Genomic DNA, 24387 nt, shown 5'->3' with positions numbered 1-24387 from the left:
TCACTAGGGCCCGAGTGCCATGATTTCAGATCTAAACCTATTATGTTTACATCAATATATGAGTGTTCTTGATCCTATCTTGCAAGTCTATAGTCACCTATTATGTGTTATGATCCGTTAACCCCGAAGTGACAATAATCGGGATACTTACCGGTGATGACCGTAGTTTGAGGAGTTCATGTATTCACTATGTGCTAATGCTTTGTTCCGGTTCTCTATTAAAAGGAGGCCTTAATATCCCTTAGTTTCCATTAGGACCCCGCTACCACGGGAGGGTAGGACAAAAGATGTCATGCAAGTTCTTTTCCATAAGCACGTATGACTATATTCGGAATACATGCCTACATTACATTGATGAACTGGAGCTAGTTCTGTGTCACCCTATGTTATGACTGTTACATGATGAACCACATCCGGCATAATTATCCATCATTGATCCGATGCCTACGAGCTTTCCATATACTGGTTTACGCTTATTTACTTTCCCGTTGCTATTGTTACAATCACTACAAAATACCCAAAACATTACTTTGCTTTTGTTACTCTTTTGTTACCGTTACCATCACTATCATATTACTTTGCTACAAAACACTTTGCTGCAGATACTAAGTTTCCAGGTGTGGTTGAATTGACAACTCAGCTGCTAATACTTGAGAATATTCTTTGGCTCCCCTTGTGTCGAATCAATAAATTTGGGTTGAATACTCTACCCTCGAAAGTTGTTGTGATCCCCTATACTTGTGGGTTATCTAGACTAATTTCTGGCACCGTTGTCGGGGAGCATAGATCTATTCTTTGAGTCATTTGGGATTTATATCTGCTAGTGACTATGAAGAACTTAAGAGATCCAAAAACCAAGATTTATCCCTCAACTACGAGGGGAGGTAAGGAACTGCCATCTAGCTCTGCACTTGATTCACCTTCTGTTACGAGTAAATTTGCGACACCTACACCTGCTTCTGCTATTCGTTCTGATATGTCACATGTTATTGATGATGCCACTTCTGCTATGCATGATACTTATGATGAAATTACCTCTATGCCTGATACTACTGTGCCACTTAGTGATTTTCTCGATGAACAACTTAATAGGGCTAGAAAAATTGAAAATATGGAATCTGATGATACTGATGAAAGTGATGATGAAGAATCACTTGCTATTCCTGACCATTATTTATTTGATCAAGAAGCTTCTTTTGCTATTTTAGCTTGCAGAAATAGAACTGAACTCAAAAGGTTATTAGCTAAATGGAATAAGCAATCTCTAAATGCTAGGATGAGACCTGACCCTCCTTTTGCTACTTCACCTATCTGTGTTACTGATAAGGATTATGAATTTTCTGTTGATCCTGATATAATTACTTTGGTTGAATCTGATCCTTTTCATGGTTATGAATCTGAAACTGTTGTGGCACATCTTACTAAATTAAATGATATAGCCACCCAGTTCACTAAAAATGAGAGATCTCGCTACTTTTACATCCTTAAAATATTTCCGTTCTCACTAAAGGGTGATGCTAAGATATGGTTTAATTCTCTTGATCCTGGTTGTGTGTGTAGTCCCCAGGATATGATCTATTACTTCTCTGCTAAATATTTCCCTGCTCATAAGAAACAAGCTGCTTTAAAGGAAATATACAACTTTGTGCAAATTAAAGAAGAGAGTCTCCCACAAGCTTGGGGGAGGCTTCTCAAGTTACTTAATGCTTTGCCTGATCATCCTCTTAAGAAAAATCAAATACTTGATATCTTTTATAATGGACTAACCGATGCTTCCAGAGATTACCTGAATAGTTGTGCTAGTTCTCTTTTCAGGGAAAGAACACCGGGTGAAGCTAAAATCTTATTGAATAATATGTTGAAAAATGAAAATAATTGGGCACCTCCTGAGCCAGCTTCTACTCCAATTAATGAGCCTATTCCTAAACCAACTCCGAAGAAGAGGGGTATTCTATTTCTCAGTCCCGAAGATATGCAAGAGGCAAAGAAATCTATGAAAGAAAAAGGTATTAAAGCTGAAGATGTTAAGAATTTACCTCCTATTGAAGAAATACATGGTCTTAATTTACCGCCTGTTGAAGAAACATATGATCTTAATCCTTTATTTATTGAAGAACCTCCAGACCTCGATAACCCGACATAGGTAGTAAAGGTAAATTCTCTCTATAGATATGATAAAGATGAACTCCCTCCTACTAAAATTGCTAGTCAATGCTTGGATGAGTTCGATAATTTTATGTTTAAGCAAAAAGACTTCAATGCTTATTTTGGTAGACAATTAAAACAAGATGCTGATATGATTAAATACTTGGGTGATTATATGGCTAATATTAGAGGTGAACTTAAACTTGTTAGCAAACATGCTTCTATGGTTACCACTCAAGTAGAACAAGTACTTAAAGCTCAAAAAGAATTGCTCAATGAAATGAATAGTAAGAAAAATGATTATGCTGTTAGAGTGGCTACTAGAACTGGTAGAATGACTCAGGAACCTTTGTATCCTGAAGGCCACCCTAAGAGAATTGAGCAAGATTCCTAGAGAAATAAAATTGATGCACCTAGTTCTTCTAAAAAGAAGAAAAAGAAAAATGATAGAACCGTGCAAACTTCTAGTGAACCTATTGCTGAACCACCTGGTAATCCAAATGATATTTCTATTTCTGATGCTGAAACACAATCTGGTAATGAACATGAACCTAATGATAATGTTAATAATAATGTTCATGATGATGCTCAACCTAGTAATGATAATGGTGTAGAAATTGAACCTGCTGTTGATCTTGATAACCCACAATCAAAGAATCAATGTTATGATAAGAAAGATTTTGTTGCTAGGAAACATGGTAAGAAAGAGAACCTTGGGTTCAGAAACATATGCCTTTTCCTCCCAAACCATCCAAGAAAAAGGATGATGAGGATTTCGAGTGCTTTGCTGAAATGATTAGACCTATCTTTTTGCGTATGCGATTGACTGATATGCTCAAAATGAATCCTTATTCTAAGTACATGAATGATATTGTTACAAATAAAAGAAAGATACCAGAAGCTTAAATTTCCACCATGCTTGCTAATTATACTTTTAAGGGTGGAATACCAAAGAAACATGGAGATCCAGGAGTACCTACTATACCATGCTCCATTAAAGGAAACTATGTTAAAACTGCTTTATGTGATCTTAGAGCCGGTGATAGTGTTATGCCTCTCTCTTTATATCGTAGACTTGATTTAAATAAGTTGACACCTACTGAAATATCTTTGCAAATGGCTGATAAATCAACTGCTATACATGTCGGTATTTGTGAGGATGTGCCTGTTGTAGTTGCAAACGTTACTATTTTAACGGACTTTGTTATTCTTGATATTCCCGAGGACGATAGTATGTCTATTATTCTTGGAAGACCTTTTCTTAATACTGCAGGGGCTGTTATTGATTGCAACAAAGGCAATGTCACTTTTCATGTTAATGGCAATGAGCATACGGTACATTTTCCGAGGAAACAACCTCAAGTTCATAGTATCAATTCTATCGGAAAAATTCCATCGATTATATTTGGAGGTTTTGTATTTCCTCTTCCTACTGTCAATAAGAAATATGATATACTTATTATTGGGGATGTGCATATCCCCGTTGAGGTAACCTAGTGTTATTCGAAATTTCTCCGGTTTCATGTTAATCGGAATGAGTTTGTTAACAAGACTTGATCAACCTTGTTAGTGGATTACTTTTAATGAGCATGAGATGGATGAAACTAGAAGCACAACCTTCTATACCCTCTCTATACTTTCTGTTATTTAGTTGAAATAAAGTAAAAATAAATAATTTTCAGTCTGTTATCTGATTATCCGTGCAGTATAAAAATACCTCGAAAATAAAAGTTCTCCGAATGCCCTGAAAATTAAATATGATTTTTCTAGAATATTTGAGGATTTATGGAACAAAGAACATACTAGGGAGGCAACCACCTTGCCACGAGGGTGGAGGGCGCGCCCCCTGCCTCGTGGGCCCACGGTGGCCCTCCTCCACTTATTCCTGCACCCATCCTCTTATTCTTCCTCCCACAAACACGAAAAACCAACTCAAGCATGAGTTCCAGCCCTCTTTGCTGCCATTTTCGATCTCCTTGCTCAAAGCACCTCTCACAAAACTGCTTGGGGAGATTGTTCCTTAGTATGTGACCCCTCCATTGGTCCAATTAGTTTTTGTTCTACTTCTTTATTCATTGCAAATTTTTGCTGCTTAGGTGACCCTGTTCTTGAGCTTGCATGTCAAATTTATATGGTCAAAAGTAGGTTTGATGCATGATATAGGCCCTAGGCACTTGTAGGAGCAGTTGCTATCAATATTATTGAGTTTGGTTTACTTCTATTTTGAAGTTACTAAAAATTTCAGAATTTTTCAGAAAATGATGAGGAGATTATTGAGGGGCTCATCGAGCCAAAGCTCGAAGGAAAAGGCACCGAAGCCTAAGTATAATTTGCCGCGCACCACGGAGGTTCGGGCATGTGAATGGCCTTCCGAGGATTTCTTGAGAGCAGCCGGGATTTATGAAGATTTTCATGAATTGGCTCATAATGCAGGCCTCACCGCTTTCCTCCATGACCAATGCGATCAGTATCTCTTACTCACAAATACCTTTGTGCAAAACTTTCATTTTCATTCTAGGAACTCACCACCTACGGTGGAGTTTCATTTATATGATGAGCATAAGGAGATGTCACTTTATGATTTTTGTCGGATTTGTTTAGTCCCTTTTGAGGGCAAGACAGAAGAACCACATCATGATGATGTGGAGGGGTTTATTGATACTATCACTGTAGGAGAAACTAGGAAGGTTTCCGATGCATGAATCACTAGCATACATTTTCCTCTTTTACGTTACTTTGCATTATTTGCTAGTCGTTGCTTAATTGGATGTGGAAACTGTGGAAACCTTAGTATCCCTAATATAATTATTCTGCTCCACGGTTTGTACAGTGATAACACTTTTAGTATGGGCGGCATTATTGCTAGACGATTAAGTATGAACCGTACTAAAGGTCCCGTCTTTGGAGGCATCTATGCTACACGCCTAGCCGCACATTTTAACATACCTATTAGGCATGCTGAGAAGGAAGAAAAAGTGCTGCCTTGTGTTTATGTAGATTATAGAAGTATGGTGGCACATGATTTTATTATTAAGAATAGGGCAGGAGAGCTTAAATATCAATTGTTCTTTAATAAACATCATCCTGAGACTATTACCTTGCCCGCTTCTTTGTTTGATTTGACTGTAGGCACGTACCTTGTTCCGTTGACGGCTATCCACGCTTACCGGAACCCTGCACCAGCCGAGGAGCCCGAACCGGAACCACAATTTGATCCTTCACGACAGTCTAACTATTAGTGGGATCCGGAGATGATTGCCAGCCAGTGGAAAACGGAGCATTCTTCTTCCTCATCACAGTATGACCCCAACAACTATTATTATGGATATCAGCCAGGCTAGTCGTGGCCATAAACCAACTTAGGCCAAAAGCCTAAGCTTGGGGGAGTACGTATTTCTCACCGACATTACATTTATGTTCACACACACTCATTACTAGATGTCGGTGCTCATACTTTTTCATTGTATCATCTATGCTAGTTTATTTTCCTTTTTATGCTTTCTTCTTGTGTGTTTAATAAACCTTAAGAAAAACAAAAAAATTAGTAGTAATTTACTTTCCATGCTTGTAGTAGTAATTAAAAAGAAATCCAAAAATATTTCCCGTTCTTTTTTTGCTTGTTGGGAGCTTTCTCGTGTAAATAGTTTTATTTCTTTTCTTTTCTTTGGGGGACGATAGGAGAAGACCATAATTAAATTGTTGAAGTGGCTCTTATATGCATTATTGTTGGTCTGACAAAAGAGCCCATATTGTCTTGTCTTCTCCTGTTTATTGAATGCTCGCAGATTCTAGCTTAGTCCAATGCACGTGCACTCTTATTATTATTCACATCATTCAGTCGTGCAAGTGAAAGGCAATTATGATGATATATGATGGACTGACTGAGATGAAAAAAGCTGGTATGAACTCGACCTCTTTTGTTTTTGTAAATATGATGAGTTCATCGTTCTTGATTCAGCTTGTTATGAATAAACATGTTTGCAATGACAATTAGAGATCATAGTTGCTTGTGCCATGCTTGATTAGCTATGAGTTATAATGGTTTACCTTGTGTGCCAACATGCTATTGAGATGGTTATGATGTGGTATGATAGGGTGGTATCCTCCTTTGAATGATTTAAGTGACTTGACTTGGCACATGTTCACGCATGTAGTTGAAACAAATCAACATAGCCTCCACGATATTTATGTTCATGGTGGATTATATCCTACTCATGCTTTGCATCCAATGTTTAATAATTTTAATGCATGTACATGGCTGTTGTCGCTCTCTAGTTGGTCGCCTCCCAGTCTTTTGCTAGCCTTCACCTGTACTAAGTGGGAATACTGCTTGTGCATCCAATCCCTTAAACCCCAAAGTTATTCCAGATGAGTCCACTATACCTTCCTATATGTGGTATCTATCTACCATTCCAAGTAAATTTGTATGTGCCAAACTCTAAACCTTCAAATAAATATCTTGTTTTGTGTGCTCAAATAGCTCATGTACCAACTAGGGTTGTCTGTATCTTCCATGTTAGGCGGGTTATTCTCAAGAGGAGTGGACTCCGCTCCTCACTCACGAGATAAATGGCTGGTCACCGGGATGCCCAGTCCCATGCTTTATGCAAACTAAATCAAAATAACTGCAAACAAAACTCCCCCTAGGACCTGATGTATGTTGGAGGCACTCGTTGTTTCGAGCAAGCCATGGATTGATGTTTGTTGGTGGAGGGGGAGTATAAACTTTACCATTCTGTTTGGGAACCGCCTATAATGTGTGTAGCATGGAAGATATCGCCATCTCTTGGTTGTTATGTTGACAATGAAAGTATACCGCTCAAAATGTTAATTATCTCTATTTCAAAACCGAGCTCTGGCACCTCTAAAAATCCCTGCTTCCCTCTGCGAAGGGCCTATCTATCTACTTTTATGTTGAGTCATCACCCTCTTATTAAAAGCACTAGCTGGAGAGCGCAGCTGCCATTTGCATTCATTACTGTTAATTTATATTAGGTGTGACTATGATTGGATCTCTTTTACCATGAATTACAATGTCTAGTCAGTCCTTGATCTTTAAAGGTGCTCTGCATTTATGTTTTGCGGTCTCAGAAAGGGCTAGCGAGATACCATCTTGTTATATCATATTATGATTGTTTTGAGAAAGTGTTGTCATCCGAGATTTGTTATTATGGATGGCTAGTTTATTATGCTATTGATATGAGTAATCATTAGACCTGAGAATTATTGCAAATGTGGTTAGTTATAATCTTTGTTGAAAACTTGAATGCTAGCTTGACATATTTACAATAACAAGAGCAAACAGAGTTTGTAAAAGTTTTTCTTTATTTCTTTCAGTTTGTCAACTGAATTGCTTGAGGACAAGCAAGGGTTTAAGCTTGGGGAAGTTGATACGTCTCCGTCGTATCTACTTTTCCAAACACTTTTGCCCTTGTTTTGGACTCTAACTTGTATGATTTGAATGGAACTAACCCGGACTAACATTGTTTTCAGCAGCATTGCCATGATGTTGTTTTATGTGCAGAAAACAAGAGTTCTCGGAATGACCTGAAACTCCACGGAATACCTTACAACAAATAATAAAAAATCGTCGCCAAAGATGAAGACCAGGGGGCCACACCCTTATCTCGAGGGTGGGGGGCGCCCCCCCCTAGGGCGCGCCCCCTACCTCGTGGGCCCCCTGGAGACTTCCCGACTCCAACTCCAACTCTATATATCTGCTTTCGGGGAGAAAAAATAGGAGAGAAGAAATCATCGTGTTCTACGATACGGAGCCGCCGCCAAGCCCTAAAACCTCTCGAGAGGGCTGATCTAGAGTCCATTCGGGGCTCTAGAGAGGGGGATTCGTCGCCGTCATCATCATCAACCATCCTCCATCACCAACTTCATGATGCTGACCGCCGTGCATGAGTAATTCCATCGTAGGCATGCTGGACGGTGATGGGTTGTATGAGATTTATCATGTAATCGAGTTAGTTTTGTTAGGGTTTGATCCCTAGTATCCACTATGTTCTGAGATTGATGTTGCTATGGCTTTGCTATGCTTAATGCTTATCACTAGGGCCCGAGTGCCATGATTTCAGATCTGAACCTATTATGTTTTCATCAATATATGAGTGTTCTTGATCCTATCTTGCAAGTCTATAGTCACCTATTATGTGTTATGATCCGTTAACCCCGAAGTGACAATAATCGGGATACTTACCGGTGATGACCGTAGTTTGAGGAGTTCATGTATTCACTATGTGCTAATGCTTTGTTCCGGTTCTCTATTAAAAGGAGGCCTTAATATCCCTTAGTTTCCATTAGGACCCCGCTACCACGGGAGGGTAGGACAAAAGATGTCATGCAAGTTCTTTTCCATAAGCACGTATGACTATATTCGGAATACATGCCTACATTACATTGATGAACTGGAGCTAGTTCTGTGTCACCCTATGTTATGACTGTTACATGATGCCTAGGGCGCGCCCCCCTACCTCGTGGGCCCCCTGGAGACTTCCCGACTCCAACTCCAAGTCTATATATCTGCTTTCGGGGAGAAAAAAAATAAGAGAGAAGAAATCATTGCGTTTTACGATACGGAGCCACCGCCAAGCCCTAAAAGCTCTCGGGAGGGCTGATCTGGAGTCCGTTCGGGGCTCCGAAGAGGGGGATTCGTCGCCGTCGTCATCATCAACCATCCTCCATCACCAATTTCATGATGCTCACCGCCGTGCGTGAGAAATTCCATCATAGGCTTGCTGGACGGTGATGGGTTGGATGATATTTATCATGTAATCGAGTTAGTTTTGTTAGGATTTGATCCCTAGTATCCACTATGTTCTGAGATTGATGTTGCTATGACTTTGCTATGCTTAATGCTTGTCACTAGGGCCCGAGTGCCATGATTTCAGATCTAAACCTATTATGTTTACATCAATATATGAGTGTTCTTGATCCTATCTTGCAAGTCTATAGTCACCTATTATGTGTTATGATCCGTTAACCCCGAAGTGACAATAATCGGGATACTTACTGGTGATGACCGTAGTTTGAGGAGTTCATGTATTCACTATGTGCTAATGCTTTGTTCCAGTTCTCTATTAAAAGGAGGCCTTAATATCCATTAGTTTCCATTAGGACCCCGCTGCCACAGGAGGGTAGGACAAAAGATGTCATGCAAGTTCTTTTCCATAAGCACGTATGACTATATTCGGAATACATGCCTACATTACATTGATGAACTGGAGCTAGTTCTGTGTCACCCTATGTTATGACTGTTACATGATGAACCACATCCGGCATAATTATCCATCATTGATCCGATGCCTACGAGCTTTCCATATACTGGTTTACGCTTATTTACTTTCCCGTTGCTATTGTTACAATCACTACAAAATACCCAAAACATTACTTTGCTTTTGTTACTCTTTTGTTACCGTTACCATCACTATCATATTACTTTGCTACAAAACACTTTGCTGCAGATACTAAGTTTCCAGGTGTGGTTGAATTGACAACTCAGCTGCTAATACTTGAGAATATTCTTTGGCTCCCCTTGTGTCGAATCAATAAATTTGGGTTGAATACTCTACCCTCGAAAGTTGTTGTGATCCCCTATACTTGTGGGTTATCTAGACTAATTTCTGGCACCGTTGTCGGGGAGCATAGATCTATTCTTTGAGTCATTTGGGATTTATATCTGCTAGTGACTATGAAGAACTTAAGAGATCCAAAAACCAAGATTTATCCCTCAACTACGAGGGGAGGTAAGGAACTGCCATCTAGCTCTGCACTTGATTCACCTTCTGTTACGAGTAAATTTGCGACACCTACACCTGCTTCTGCTATTCGTTCTGATATGTCACATGTTATTGATGATGCCACTTCTGCTATGCATGATACTTATGATGAAATTACCTCTATGCCTGATACTACTGTGCCACTTAGTGATTTTCTCGATGAACAACTTAATAGGGCTAGAAAAATTGAAAATATGGAATCTGATGATACTGATGAAAGTGATGATGAAGAATCACTTGCTATTCCTGACCATTATTTATTTAATCAAGAAGCTTCTTTTGCTATTTTAGCTTGCAGAAATAGAACTGAACTCAAAAGGTTATTAGCTAAATGGAATAAGCAATCTCTAAATGCTAGGATGAGACCTGACCCTCCTTTTGCTACTTCACCTATCTGTGTTACTGATAAGGATTATGAATTTTCTATTGATCCTGATATAATTACTTTGGTTGAATCTGATCCTTTTCATGGTTATGAATCTGAAACTGTTGTGGCACATCTTACTAAATTAAATGATATAGCCACCCAGTTCACTAAAAATGAGAGATCTCGCTACTTTTACATCCTTAAAATATTTCCGTTCTCACTAAAGGGTGATGCTAAGATATGGTTTAATTCTCTTGATCCTGGTTGTGTGTGTAGTCCCCAGGATATGATCTATTACTTCTCTGCTAAATATTTCCCTGCTCATAAGAAACAAGCTGCTTTAAAGGAAATATACAACTTTGTGCAAATTAAAGAAGAGAGTCTCCCACAAGCTTGGGGGAGGCTTCTCAAGTTACTTAATGCTTTGCCTGATCATCCTCTTAAGAAAAATCAAATACTTGATATCTTTTATAATGGACTAACCGATGCTTCCAGAGATTACCTGAATAGTTGTGCTAGTTCTCTGTTCAGGGAAAGAACACCGGGTGAAGCTAAAATCTTATTGAATAATATGTTGAAAAATGAAAATAATTGGGCACCTCCTGAGCCAGCTTCTACTCCAATTAATGAGCCTATTCCTAAACCAACTCCGAAGAAGAGGGGTATTCTATTTCTCAGTCCCGAAGATATGCAAGAGACAAAGAAATCTATGAAAGAAAAAGGTATTAAAGCTGAAGATGTTAAGAATTTACCTCCTATTGAAGAAATACATGGTCTTAATTTACCGCCTGTTGAAGAAACATATGATCTTAATCCTTTATTTATTGAAGAACCTCCAGACCTCGATAACCCGACATAGGTAGTAAAGGTAAATTCTCTCTATAGATATGATAAAGATGAACTCCCTCCTACTAAAATTGCTAGTCAATGCTTGGATGAGTTCGATAATTTTATGTTTAAGCAAAAAGACTTCAATGCTTATTTTGGTAGACAATTAAAACAAGATGCTGATATGATTAAATACTTGGGTGATTATATGGCTAATATTAGAGGTGAACTTAAACTTGTTAGCAAACATGCTTCTATGGTTACCACTCAAGTAGAACAAGTACTTAAAGCTCAAAAAGAATTGCTCAATGAAATGAATAGTAAGAAAAATGATTATGCTGTTAGAGTGGCTACTAGAACTGGTAGAATGACTCAGGAACCTTTGTATCCTGAAGGCCACCCTAAGAGAATTGAGCAAGATTCCTAGAGAAATAAAATTGATGCACCTAGTTCTTCTAAAAAGAAGAAAAAGAAAAATGATAGAACCGTGCAAACTTCTAGTGAACCTATTGCTGAACCACCTGGTAATCCAAATGATATTTCTATTTCTGATGCTGAAACACAATCTGGTAATGAACATGAACCTAATGATAATGTTAATAATAATGTTCATGATGATGCTCAACCTAGTAATGATAATGGTGTAGAAAGTGAACCTGCTGTTGATCTTGATAACCCACAATCAAAGAATCAATGTTATGATAAGAAAGATTTTGTTGCTAGGAAACATGGTAAGAAAGAGAACCTTGGGTTCAGAAACATATGCCTTTTCCTCCCAAACCATCCAAGAAAAAGGATGATGAGGATTTCGAGTGCTTTGCTGAAATGATTAGACCTATCTTTTTGCGTATGCGATTGACTGATATGCTCAAAATGAATCCTTATTCTAAGTACATGAATGATATTGTTACAAATAAAAGAAAGATACCAGAAGCTTAAATTTCCACCATGCTTGCTAATTATACTTTTAAGGGTGGAATACCAAAGAAACATGGAGATCCAGGAGTACCTACTATACCATGCTCCATTAAAGGAAACTATGTTAAAACTGCTTTATGTGATCTTAGAGCCGGTGATAGTGTTATGCCTCTCTCTTTATATCGTAGACTTGATTTAAATAAGTTGACACCTACTGAAATATCTTTGCAAATGGCTGATAAATCAACTGCTATACATGTCGGTATTTGTGAGGATGTGCCTGTTGTAGTTGCAAACGTTACTATTTTAACGGACTTTGTTATTCTTGATATTCCCGAGGACGATAGTATGTCTATTATTCTTGGAAGACCTTTTCTTAATACTGCAGGGGCTGTTATTGATTGCAACAAAGGCAATGTCACTTTTCATGTTAATGGCAATGAGCATACGGTACATTTTCCGAGGAAACAACCTCAAGTTCATAGTATCAATTCTATCGGAAAAATTCCATCGATTATATTTGGAGGTTTTGTATTTCCTCTTCCTACTGTCAATAAGAAATATGATATACTTATTATTGGGGATGTGCATATCCCCGTTGAGGTAACCTAGTGTTATTCGAAATTTCTCCGGTTTCATGTTAATCGGAATGAGTTTGTTAACAAGACTTGATCAACCTTGTTAGTGGATTACTTTTAATGAGCATGAGATGGATGAAACTAGAAGCACAACCTTCTATACCCTCTCTATACTTTCTATTATTTAGTTGAAATAAAGTAAAAATAAATAATTTTCAGTCTGTTATCTGATTATCCGTGCAGTATAAAAATACCTCGAAAATAAAAGTTCTCCGAATGCCCTGAAAATTAAATATGATTTTTCTAGAATATTTGAGGATTTATGGAACAAAGAACATACTAGGGAGGCAACCACCTTGCCACGAGGGTGGAGGGCGCGCCCCCTGCCTCGTGGGCCCACGGTGGCCCTCCTCCACTTATTCCTGCACCCATCCTCTTATTCTTCCTCCCACAAACACGAAAAACCAACTCAAGCATGAGTTCCAGCCCTCTTTGCTGCCATTTTTGATCTCCTTGCTCAAAGCACCTCTCACAAAACTGCTTGGGGAGATTGTTCCTTAGTATGTGACCCCTCCATTGGTCCAATTAGTTTTTGTTCTAGTGCTTTATTCATTGCAAATTTTTGCTGCTTAGGTGACCCTGTTCTTGAGCTTGCATGTCAAATTTATATGGTCAAAAGTAGGTTTGATGCATGATATAGGCCCTAGGCACTTGTAGGAGCAGTTGCTATCAATATTATTGAGTTTGGTTTACTTCTATTTTGAAGTTACTAAAAATTTCAGAATTTTTCAGAAAATGATGAGGAGATTATTGAGGGGCTCATCGAGCCAAAGCTCGAAGGAAAAGGCACCGAAGCCTAAGTATAATTTGCCGCGCACCGCGGAGGTTCGAGCATGTGAATGGCCTTCCGAGGATTTCTTGAGAGCAGCCGGGATTTATGAAGATTTTCATGAATTGGCTCATAATGCAGGCCTCACCGCTTTCCTCCATGACCAATGCGATCAGTATCTCTTACTCACAAATACCTTTGTGCAAAACTTTCATTTTCATTCTAGGAACTCACCACCTACGGTGGAGTTTCATTTATATGATGAGCATAAGGAGATGTCACTTTATGATTTTTGTCGGATTTGTTTAGTCCCTTTTGAGGGCAAGACAGAAGAACCACATCATGATGATGTGGAGGGGTTTATTGATACTATCACTGTAGGAGAAACTAGGAAGGTTTCCGATGCATGAATCACTAGCATACATTTTCCTCTTTTACGTTACTTTGCATTATTTGCTAGTCGTTGCTTAATTGGATGTGGAAACTGTGGAAACCTTAGTATCCCTAATATAATTATTCTGCTCCACGGTTTGTACAGTGATAACACTTTTAGTATGGGCAGCATTATTGCTAGACGATTAAGTATGAACCGTACTAAAGGTCCCGTCTTTGGAGGCATCTATGCTACACGCCTAGCCGCACATTTTAACATACCTATTAGGCATGCTGAGAAGGAAGAAAAAGTGCTGCCTTGTGTTTATGTAGATTATAGAAGTATGGTGGCACATGATTTTATTATTAAGAATAGGGCAGGAGAGCTTAAATATCAATTGTTCTTTAATAAACATCATCCTGAGACTATTACCTTGCCTGCTTCTTTGTTTGATTTGACTGTAGACACGTACCTTGTTCCGTTGACGGCTATCCGCGCTTACCGGAACCCTGCACCAGCCGAGGAGCCCGAACCGGAACCACAATTTGATCCTTCACGACAGTCTAACTATTAGTGGGATCCGGAGATGATTGCCAGCCAGTGGAAAACGGAGCATTCTTCTTCCTCATCACAGTATGACCCCAACAACTATTATTATGGATATCAGCCAGGCTAGTCGTGGCCATAAACCAACTTAGGCCAAAAGCCTATGCTTGGGGGAGTACGTATTTCTCACCGACATTACATTTATGTTCACACACACTCATTACTAGATGTCGGTGCTCATACTTTTTCATTGTATCATCTATGCTAGTTTATTTTCCTTTTTATGCTTTCTTCTTGTGTGTTTAATAAACCTTAAGAAAAACAAAAAAAATTAGTAGTAATTTACTTTCCATGCTTGTAGTAGTAATTAAAAAGAAATCCAAAAATATTTCCTGTTCTTTTTTTGCTTGTTGGGAGCTTTCTCGTGTAAATAGTTTTATTTCTTTTCTTTTCTTTGGGGGACGATAGGAGAAGACCATAATTAAATTGTTGAAGTGGCTCTTATATGCATTATTGTTGGTCTGACAAAAGAGCCCATATTGTCTTGTCTTCTCCTGTTTATTGAATGCTCGCAGATTCTAGCTTAGTCCAATGCACGTGCACTCTTATTATTATTCACATCATTCAGTCGTGCAAGTGAAAGGCAATTATGATGATATATGATGGACTGACTGAGATGAAAAAAGCTGGTATGAACTCGACCTCTTTTGTTTTTGTAAATATGATGAGTTCATCGTTCTTGATTCAGCTTGTTATGAATAAACATGTTTGCAATGACAATTAGAGATCATAGTTGCTTGTGCCATGCTTGATTAGCTATGAGTTATAATGGTTTACCTTGTGTGCCAACATGCTATTGAGATGGTTATGATGTGGTATGATAGGGTGGTATCCTCCTTTGAATGATTTAAGTGACTTGACTTGGCACATGTTCACGCATGTAGTTGAAACAAATCAACATAGCCTCCACGATATTTATGTTCATGGTGGATTATATCCTACTCATGCTTTGCATCCAATGTTTAATAATTTTAATGCATGTACATGGTTGTTGTCGCTCTCTAGTTGGTCGCCTCCCAGTCTTTTGCTAGCCTTCACCTGTACTAAGTGGGAATACTGCTTGTGCATCCAATCCCTTAAACCCCAAAGTTATTCCAGATGAGTCCACTATACCTTCCTATATGTGGTATCTATCTGCCATTCCAAGTAAATTTGTATGTGCCAAACTCTAAACCTTCAAATAAATATCTTGTTTTGTGTGCTCAAATAGCTCATGTACCAACTAGGGTTGTCTGTATCTTCCATGTTAGGCGGGTTATTCTCAAGAGGAGTGGACTCCGCTCCTCACTCACGAGATAAATGGCTGGTCACCGGGATGCCCAGTCCCATGCTTTATGCAAACTAAATCAAAATAACTGCAAACAAAACTCCCCCTAGGACCTGATGTATGTTGGAGGCACTCGTTGTTTCGAGCAAGCCATGGATTGATGTTTGTTGGTGGAGGGGGAGTATAAACTTTACCATTCTGTTTGGGAACCGCCTATAATGTGTGTAGCATGGAAGATATCGCCATCTCTTGGTTGTTATGTTGACAATGAAAGTATACCGCTCAAAATGTTAATTATCTCTATTTCAAAACCGAGCTCTGGCACCTCTAAAAATCCCTGCTTCCCTCTGCGAAGGGCCTATCTATCTACTTTTATGTTGAGTCATCACCCTCTTATTAAAAGCACTAGCTGGAGAGCGCAGCTGCCATTTGCATTCATTACTGTTAATTTATATTAGGTGTGACTATGATTGGATCTCTTTTACCATGAATTACAATGTCTAGTCAGTCCTTGATCTTTAAAGGTGCTCTGCATTTATGTTTTGCGGTCTCAGAAAGGGCTAGCGAGATACCATCTTGTTATATCATATTATGATTGTTTTGAGAAAGTGTTGTCATCCGAGATTTGTTATTATGGATGGCTAGTTTATTATGCTATTGATATGAGTAATCATTAGACCTGAGAATTATTGCAAATGTGGTTAGTTATAATCTTTGTTGAAAACTTGAATGCTAGCTTGACATATTTACAATAACAAGAGCAAACAGAGTTTGTAAAAGTTTTTCTTTATTTCTTTCAGTTTGTCAACTGAATTGCTTGAGGACAAGCAAGGGTTTAAGCTTGGGGAAGTTGATACGTCTCCGTCGTATCTACTTTTCCAAACACTTTTGCCCTTGTTTTGGACTCTAACTTGTATGATTTGAATGGAACTAACCCGGACTAACATTGTTTTCAGCAGCATTGCCATGATGTTGTTTTATGTGCAGAAAACAAGAGTTCTCGGAATGACCTGAAACTCCACGGAATACCTTACAACAAATAATAAAAAATCGTCGCCAAAGATGAAGACCAGGGGGCCACACCCTTATCTCGAGGGTGGGGGGCGCCCCCCCCTAGGGCGCGCCCCCTACCTCGTGGGCCCCCTGGAGACTTCCCGACTCCAACTCCAACTCTATATATCTGCTTTCGGGGAGAAAAAATAGGAGAGAAGAAATCATCGTGTTCTACGATACGGAGCCGCCGCCAAGCCCTAAAACCTCTCGAGAGGGCTGATCTAGAGTCCATTCGGGGCTCTAGAGAGGGGGATTCGTCGCCGTCATCATCATCAACCATCCTCCATCACCAACTTCATGATGCTGACCGCCGTGCATGAGTAATTCCATCGTAGGCTTGCTGGACGGTGATGGGTTGTATGAGATTTATCATGTAATCGAGTTAGTTTTGTTAGGGTTTGATCCCTAGTATCCACTATGTTCTGAGATTGATGTTGCTATGGCTTTGCTATGCTTAATGCTTATCACTAGGGCCCGAGTGCCATGATTTCAGATCTGAACCTATTATGTTTTCATCAATATATGAGTGTTCTTGATCCTATCTTGCAAGTCTATAGTCACCTATTATGTGTTATGATCCGTTAACCCCGAAGTGACAATAATCGGGATACTTACCGGTGATGACCGTAGTTTGAGGAGTTCATGTATTCACTATGTGCTAATGCTTTGTTCCGGTTCTCTATTAAAAGGAGGCCTTAATATCCCTTAGTTTCCATTAGGACCCCGCTACCACGGGAGGGTAGGACAAAAGATGTCATGCAAGTTCTTTTCCATAAGCACGTATGACTATATTCGGAATACATGCCTACATTACATTGATGAAGTGGAGCTAGTTCTATGTCACCCTATGTTATGACTGTTACATGATGAACCACATCCGGCATAATTATCCATCATTGATCTGATGCCTACGAGCTTTCCATATACTGGTTTACTCTTATTTACTTTCCCGTTGCTATTGTTATAATCACTACAAAATACCCAAAACATTACTTTGCTTTCGCTAATCTTTTGTTACCGTTACCATCACTATCATATTACTTTGCTACTAAACTCTTTGTTGCAGATACTAATTTTCCAGGGGTGGTTGAATTGACAACTCAGCTGCTAATACTTGAGAATATTCTTTGGCTCCCCTTGTGTCGAATCAATAAATTTGGGTTGAATACTCTACCCTCGAAAGCTGTTGCGGTCCCCTATACTTGTGGGTTATCAGCTTTCTCAAAATGCCCTAGGTCTTCGTGAGCAAGCGAGTTGGATGCACACCCACTTAGTTTCTTTTGTTGAGCTTTCATATACTTATAGCTCTAGTGCACCCGTTGCATGGCAATCCCTACTCACTCACATTCATATCTATTGATGGGCATCTCCATAGCCCGTTGATACGCCTAGTTGATGTGAGACTATCTTCCCTTTTGTCTTCTCCACAACCACCATTCTATTCCACCTATAGTGTTATGTCCATGGCTCACGCTCATGTATTGCGTGAAAATTGAAAAGGTTTGATAATATCAAAAGTATGAAACAATTGCTTGGCTTGTCATCGGGGTTGTGCATGATTTAAATACTTTGTGTGGTGAAGATAGAGCATAGCCAGACTATATGATTTTGTAGGTATAACTTTCATTGACCATGTTATTTTGAAGAGACATAATTGCTTAGTTAGTATGCTTGAAGTGTTATTATTTCTATGTCAATATTAAACTTTTGTCTTGAATCTTTTGGATCTGAGTATTCATACCACAATTAAGAGAATTACATTGAAATTATGCCAAGTAGCATTCCACATCAAAAATTCTGTTTTTATCATTTACCTACTCGATGACGAGCAGGAATTAAGCTTGGGGATGCTTGATACGTCTCTAATGTATCTATAATTTTTGATTGCTCCATGCTATATTATCTTTTGTTTTGGATATTATTGGGCTTTATTATTCACTATTATATTATTTTTGGGACTAACCTATTAACCGGAGGCCCAGCCCAGAATTGTTGTTTTTTTGCCTATTTTAGGGTTTTGAAGAAAAGGAATATCAAACGGAGTCCAAACGGAATGAAACCTTCGGGAACGTGATTTTTGGAACGAACAAGATCCAGGAGACTTGGACCCTACGTCACGCAACCAACAGGGAAGCCACAAGGTAGGGGGCGCGCCCTCCACCCTCGTGGGCCCCCTGTTGCTCCACTGACGTACTCCTTCCTCCTATATATACCTACGTACCCCCAAACGATCAGATACGGAGCCAAAAACCTAATTCCACTGCTGTAACTTTCTGTATCCACGAGATCCCATATTGGGGCCTGTTCCGAAGCTCCGCCGGAGGGGGCATCGATCACGGAGGGCTTCTACATCAACACCATAGCCTCTCCGATGAAGTGTGAGTAGTTTACTTCAGACCTACGGGTCCATAGTTATTAGCTAGATGGCTTCTTCTCTCTTTTTGGATCTCAATACAAAGTTCTCCCCCTCTCTTGTGGAGATCTATTCCATGTAATCTTCTTTTGCGGTGTGTTTGTTGAGACCGATGAATTGTGGGTTTATGATCAAGTTTATCTATGAACAATATTTGAATCTTCTCTGAATTCTTTTATGTATGATTGGTTATCTTTACAAGTCTCTTCGAATTATCAGTTTGGTTTGGCCTTCTATATTGATCTTTATTGCAATGGGAGAAGTGCTTAGCTTTGGGTTCACTCTTGCGGTGGCCTTTCCTAGTGACAATAGGGGCAGCAAGGCACGTATTGTATTGTTGCCATCGAGGATAACAAGATGGGGTTTATATCATATTGCATAAGTTTATCCCTCTACATCATGTCATCTTGCTTAAAGCGTTACTCTGTTCTCTTGAACTTAATACTCTAGATGTATGCTGGATAGCGGTCGATGTGTGGAGTAATAGTAGTAGATGCAGGCAGGAGTCGATCTACTTGTCTTGGACGTGATGCCTATATACATGATCATACCTAGATATTCTCATAACTATGCTCAATTCTGTCAATTGCTCAACAGTAATTTGTTCACCCACCGTAATACTTATGCTCTCGAGAGAAGCCTTTAGTGAAACCTATGGCCCCCGGGTCTATTTTCCATCATATTAATCTTCCAATACTTAGTTATTTCCTTTGCCATTTATTTTACTTGCATCTTTATTTCTCTTTATCATAAAAATACCAAAAATATTATCTTATCATATCTATCAGATATCACTCTCGTAGGTGACCGTGAAGGGATTGACAACACCTTTATCGCGTTGGTAGGTGCGAGTGACTCGTGTGTGGCCTCCTACTGGATTGATGCATTGGTTCTCAAAAACTGAGGGAAATACTTACGCTGCTCTACTGCATCACCCTTTCCTCTTCAAGGGAAAACCAACATAGTGCTCAAGAGGTAGCAGTGACAGATGATTGGCGAGGCGGACGTTCTTGTCCCATCCCTTCACCCTGTGAATCCACCTGCCACACTCCGACGAGTACACATCAACTCCCGCGAGGTGGCCTTGAGCACCGAGCAGCAATGCGAACACATGGAAATGTGAAGACACGGCCGGATCAAAGCCCAAATGTGCCGTTCCCACCTTGCCTTCCTGGCCGGGGTAATGGTCAGGTAAAACCACCCACTGCTCCATGGCAGGATTGCACACGACGTACCGGTGATAGATCCATGGGATCGTGTAGGGTAGGATTTCAGGGAAACTTACCCTCTATTGGTCCAGACGAGCTTGAGCCAGAGGCTATGCCGGAGCAGTGGCGGCGGTGGTGATGGCAGAGAGATGGTGAGGTGGTGGAGCTTCCCGTGAGCACCGCGCTAACCCTAGATCGGTAGAGAGTGTCGGTGGGGTTTGTGGCAGCGATTAACCTCATGAGTCGTGCCCCGTCCCCCACCTATGTTTATATAGCGCGGGTCATAGGGGCCCACCAACCATGGTTTGGTTGGGCGCCCCCGACCAGGGCGCGAGTCAGGGGCATGTTCGACCCGTTGGGTTCGAACGGGAGAGAGATCAACCTAACATTCTCCCCCTTGATCTCAACTTTACTTTTAACTTTATACTTTCTAGTTTGTTTGTTTCATCACATATTGGTACACAGAGCATGTTTCATCATCACAGCTTAATTTCCGTTACAATCATATAGCTACAACATACGTTATGTTCAGAAGAACATTCTGTTCCTTTTGGGCCTATCCAGAAATCATAAGGCTTTCCCTTAAACCCATGTCGGCTAAGTGTTCCTTGAACACATTGGGTGGTAAGCCTTTCGTTAGCGGATCCGCAAGCATATCTTTTGTCCTTATATGCTCGAGACTTATTGTTTGATTATGTATTTTATCTTTCAGAACATAATACCTTATCTCTATTGTTTTGGCAGCATTACTCGACTTGTGCTTGTGAGTGTAAAATACTGCGGGCTGGTTGTCATAGTACATCTTTAGTGGTTTGTGAATACAATCTACCACTTTCAACTCGGGTACAAACTTATTTAGCCATATCGCCGGCCCCGTGGCTTCGAAGCATGCTATGAATTCTGCAAACATCATGGATGATGCAACTATCGACTGTTTGGAGCTTTTCCACGAAATAGCTCCCCCAGCGAGGGTGAATACGTATCCTGACGTGGATTTCCTATCATCTCTATGTGAATACGTATCCTGACGTGGATTTTCGATCATCTTTGTCCCCCGCAAAATCTGTGTCTGAATACCCTTTTATCATTAGGGAATCACTTCTCCTATATATTAGCATGTAGTCCTTCATGCCTTGCGCATAACGCAATGCTTTCTTTACCATCTTCCAGTGCTCTATGCCTGGATTCTCTTGATATCTACCGAGTCCCCCGGTGATAAAGGCTAACTCAGGGCGAGTGCACACTTGTGCATACTGTAAGCTGCCAACTGTTGAAGCATATGGTACTGCGTTCATTTGATCGATCTCGTACTGGTTCTTGCGACATTAGAATTTCCCAAAACTATCGCCCTTGACTATAGGAGCAGGTGTGGCTTTACTTGCATGCACATTATACTTTTTATGAACCTTTTCTAAATATGCTTTCTGCGATAGTCCTAAGACTCCATTGTTCCTATCTCGATGAATTTCTATGCCCAAACATATGATGCTTCACCAAGATCTGTTATGTCAAAATTTGAGGATAAGAACTTCTTTGTTTCTTGTAGTAGACTAACATCACTGCTAGCAAGCAGGATATCATCCACATACAAGATTAGGAAAATACATTTCCCATTTTTAAACTTTGCATAAATGCAGTTATCCTAAATATTTTCTTTAAATCCAAAACTTTTAATCGTTTGATTAAACTTTAAATACCACTGCCTAGAGGCCTGCTTTAATCCATAAATGGATTTCTTCAGGCGGCATCCCATATTTTCCTTGACTTCCATGATAAAACCCTTGGGTTGTTTCATGTAGACATTTTCTTTTAAATCCCCGTTGAGAAATGTTGTCTTTACATCCATTTGATGTAACTCTAGATCAAAATGAGCAACTAATGCCATTATGATTCTGAAGGAATCCTTACATGAGACTGGAGAAAAGGTCTCATTGTAATATATCCCATCTCTTTGTGTAAATCCTTTTGCCACGAGTCATGCTTTATACTTTTCTACATTCCCTTTAGAGTCATACTTAATTTTGTAGACCCATTTGCAGCCTATTGTTTTGGCTCCTTTAGGATTTTTTTCCTCTAAGTCCCAAATATCTTTGGAACTCATCAATTTCATCTCGTCTTCCATTGCCTTCATCCACTTCGATGAACTCATGGCTTCTTCATATGAGGTGGGATCTTTTTCTGTTCGAACATCTAAGGGCCTCAGTTTCTGGCACATTCTGTGCCTCAACTTCTAGCACTTCTTCTAAAATTTTCTGTTGCACCTCCCTTTCATGCTCAACAACGGGTTCAATCGGCTCCTAACGGACAAGTTCCGGGTCTACCCCCTTAGTTGAAATGGGTGGAGTTGCAACTAGTAGTGAGAAAAATGGCTCCTGAATTATCAGATTAGGTGCATGCACCCTCTTCTCTTCAAGATCAATTTTCCGAGCTACCAAGCTCCCCCTCATCATTTCGTCCTCTAAGAAGACTGCATGTCTTGTTTCTACAAACTTTGTATATCTGTCTGGATAGTAGAAACGAAAACCCTTTGATCTGTCTGGATAGCCAATGAAGTGACAACTCACTATTTTGGGATCTAACTTTGCAATGTTTGGATTAAACATTTTGGCCTCAGCAGGGCACCCCCACACCCTGAAGTGTTGTAAGGAGGGCACCCTTCCTATCCATAGCTCCTATGGTGTTTTGGGCACTGACTTACTTGGTACTCTATTGAGAATGTGAATGGCGGTTGCAAGCGCCTCCATCCATAATCCCAATGGCAAGTTGGAATAACTCATCATGTTGCGCACCATATCCATAAGTGCACGGTTGCGCCTTTCAGCTACTGCATTCTTTTCTCCTAGAGTGGGATACATTAAAAGCACATGAGTTATCATATCTTTTCTGCCAGGATTTCTCCCACCATACGGGATTTTTGACATAATACTATGTCAGTTTTACCCCGTTACGCAGGTATTTTCCCAGACTTTTCCCACCATGCGGGTTTTATCATAATCATCTTTTCCCACCACGCGGGTAATTCCCTGTAAGGGAACATAAATGCCAGAATTGCCTTTTTTGGCTGCATATTCAATCATCAAATTTAGGAATAAATCTGAATGCTCTTTGACACACATGCTTGATCCGACGTTGGTCAAATTAAACACGCATGTTGCTTGTTTCATCTCAAGTCATGTTGACTGAACAATCTTCTTCATAGAGAGTACATGAAACACATTCATCAACCAAGACTCTCAATGATCTATCTCTTTTCTTTTGATGCCATTCTTTAGAGAGAACATACTCCCTCACATTATGACCTTTCTTGGTCATCTTTCAGGTCACAACTACCTAGCCATTTGCTTTCATGAATGAAAGCATGGAAATCTTTTAGTCTGAGAAAACTTAGCCAATAATCCACAATAATGGGCATAAAAATAACCCTACGTTGGTCTGGTTAAAAAAATGCACATTAAACTTTTGAAACTTTCTTTTATATTCTAAATCACCGTTGTGGCAAAATTAGAATAAACATCATCCTTCTACATTAATTCCATATCACCGTTGGGCGGAAATAGAAATAATGCATATAACTCATTAACAATGTGATTATAGTATTTCTATTAAACAACTTTGCTAAGAATTAATCATCATCAACTTTACTGCAATGGGAACAAGAAATATACATTTCTCTAGTTCAAGAGCATTTCTTGATCTTTCTCCGTTCTTTGAGAATTGATCACTTTGATACAAAATTTATCAGAGATTTAAACTTTGAACATAAGACTCATAGGATTATAGCACTATTATCATCAATGTTGGTCAGAAAATAACAATACCATATTTTAACTTTAAAACAAATAATTTTCTTTTGTCATAGTGGAAACTACCTGCATCTTATTTCGCCCACAGGGGGAAAACATTGCTAAGGACATTTCTTCCAATTCCCGTTGGTTCCAATTTAATTGGAGGATAGAACTTTCACTTTGCAGGAGAAACTTTACAATATTCTATCCAAAAAAATTCTGTACTCTTTTAC

This window comes from Triticum aestivum, chromosome 7A (genome assembly GCF_018294505.1).
Source record: "Triticum aestivum cultivar Chinese Spring chromosome 7A, IWGSC CS RefSeq v2.1, whole genome shotgun sequence".
In the NCBI taxonomy this organism is placed as follows: domain Eukaryota; kingdom Viridiplantae; phylum Streptophyta; class Magnoliopsida; order Poales; family Poaceae; genus Triticum; species Triticum aestivum.
The sequence above is the reverse complement of the archived record's forward strand: the minus strand, read 5'-3'. Positions refer to the sequence as shown.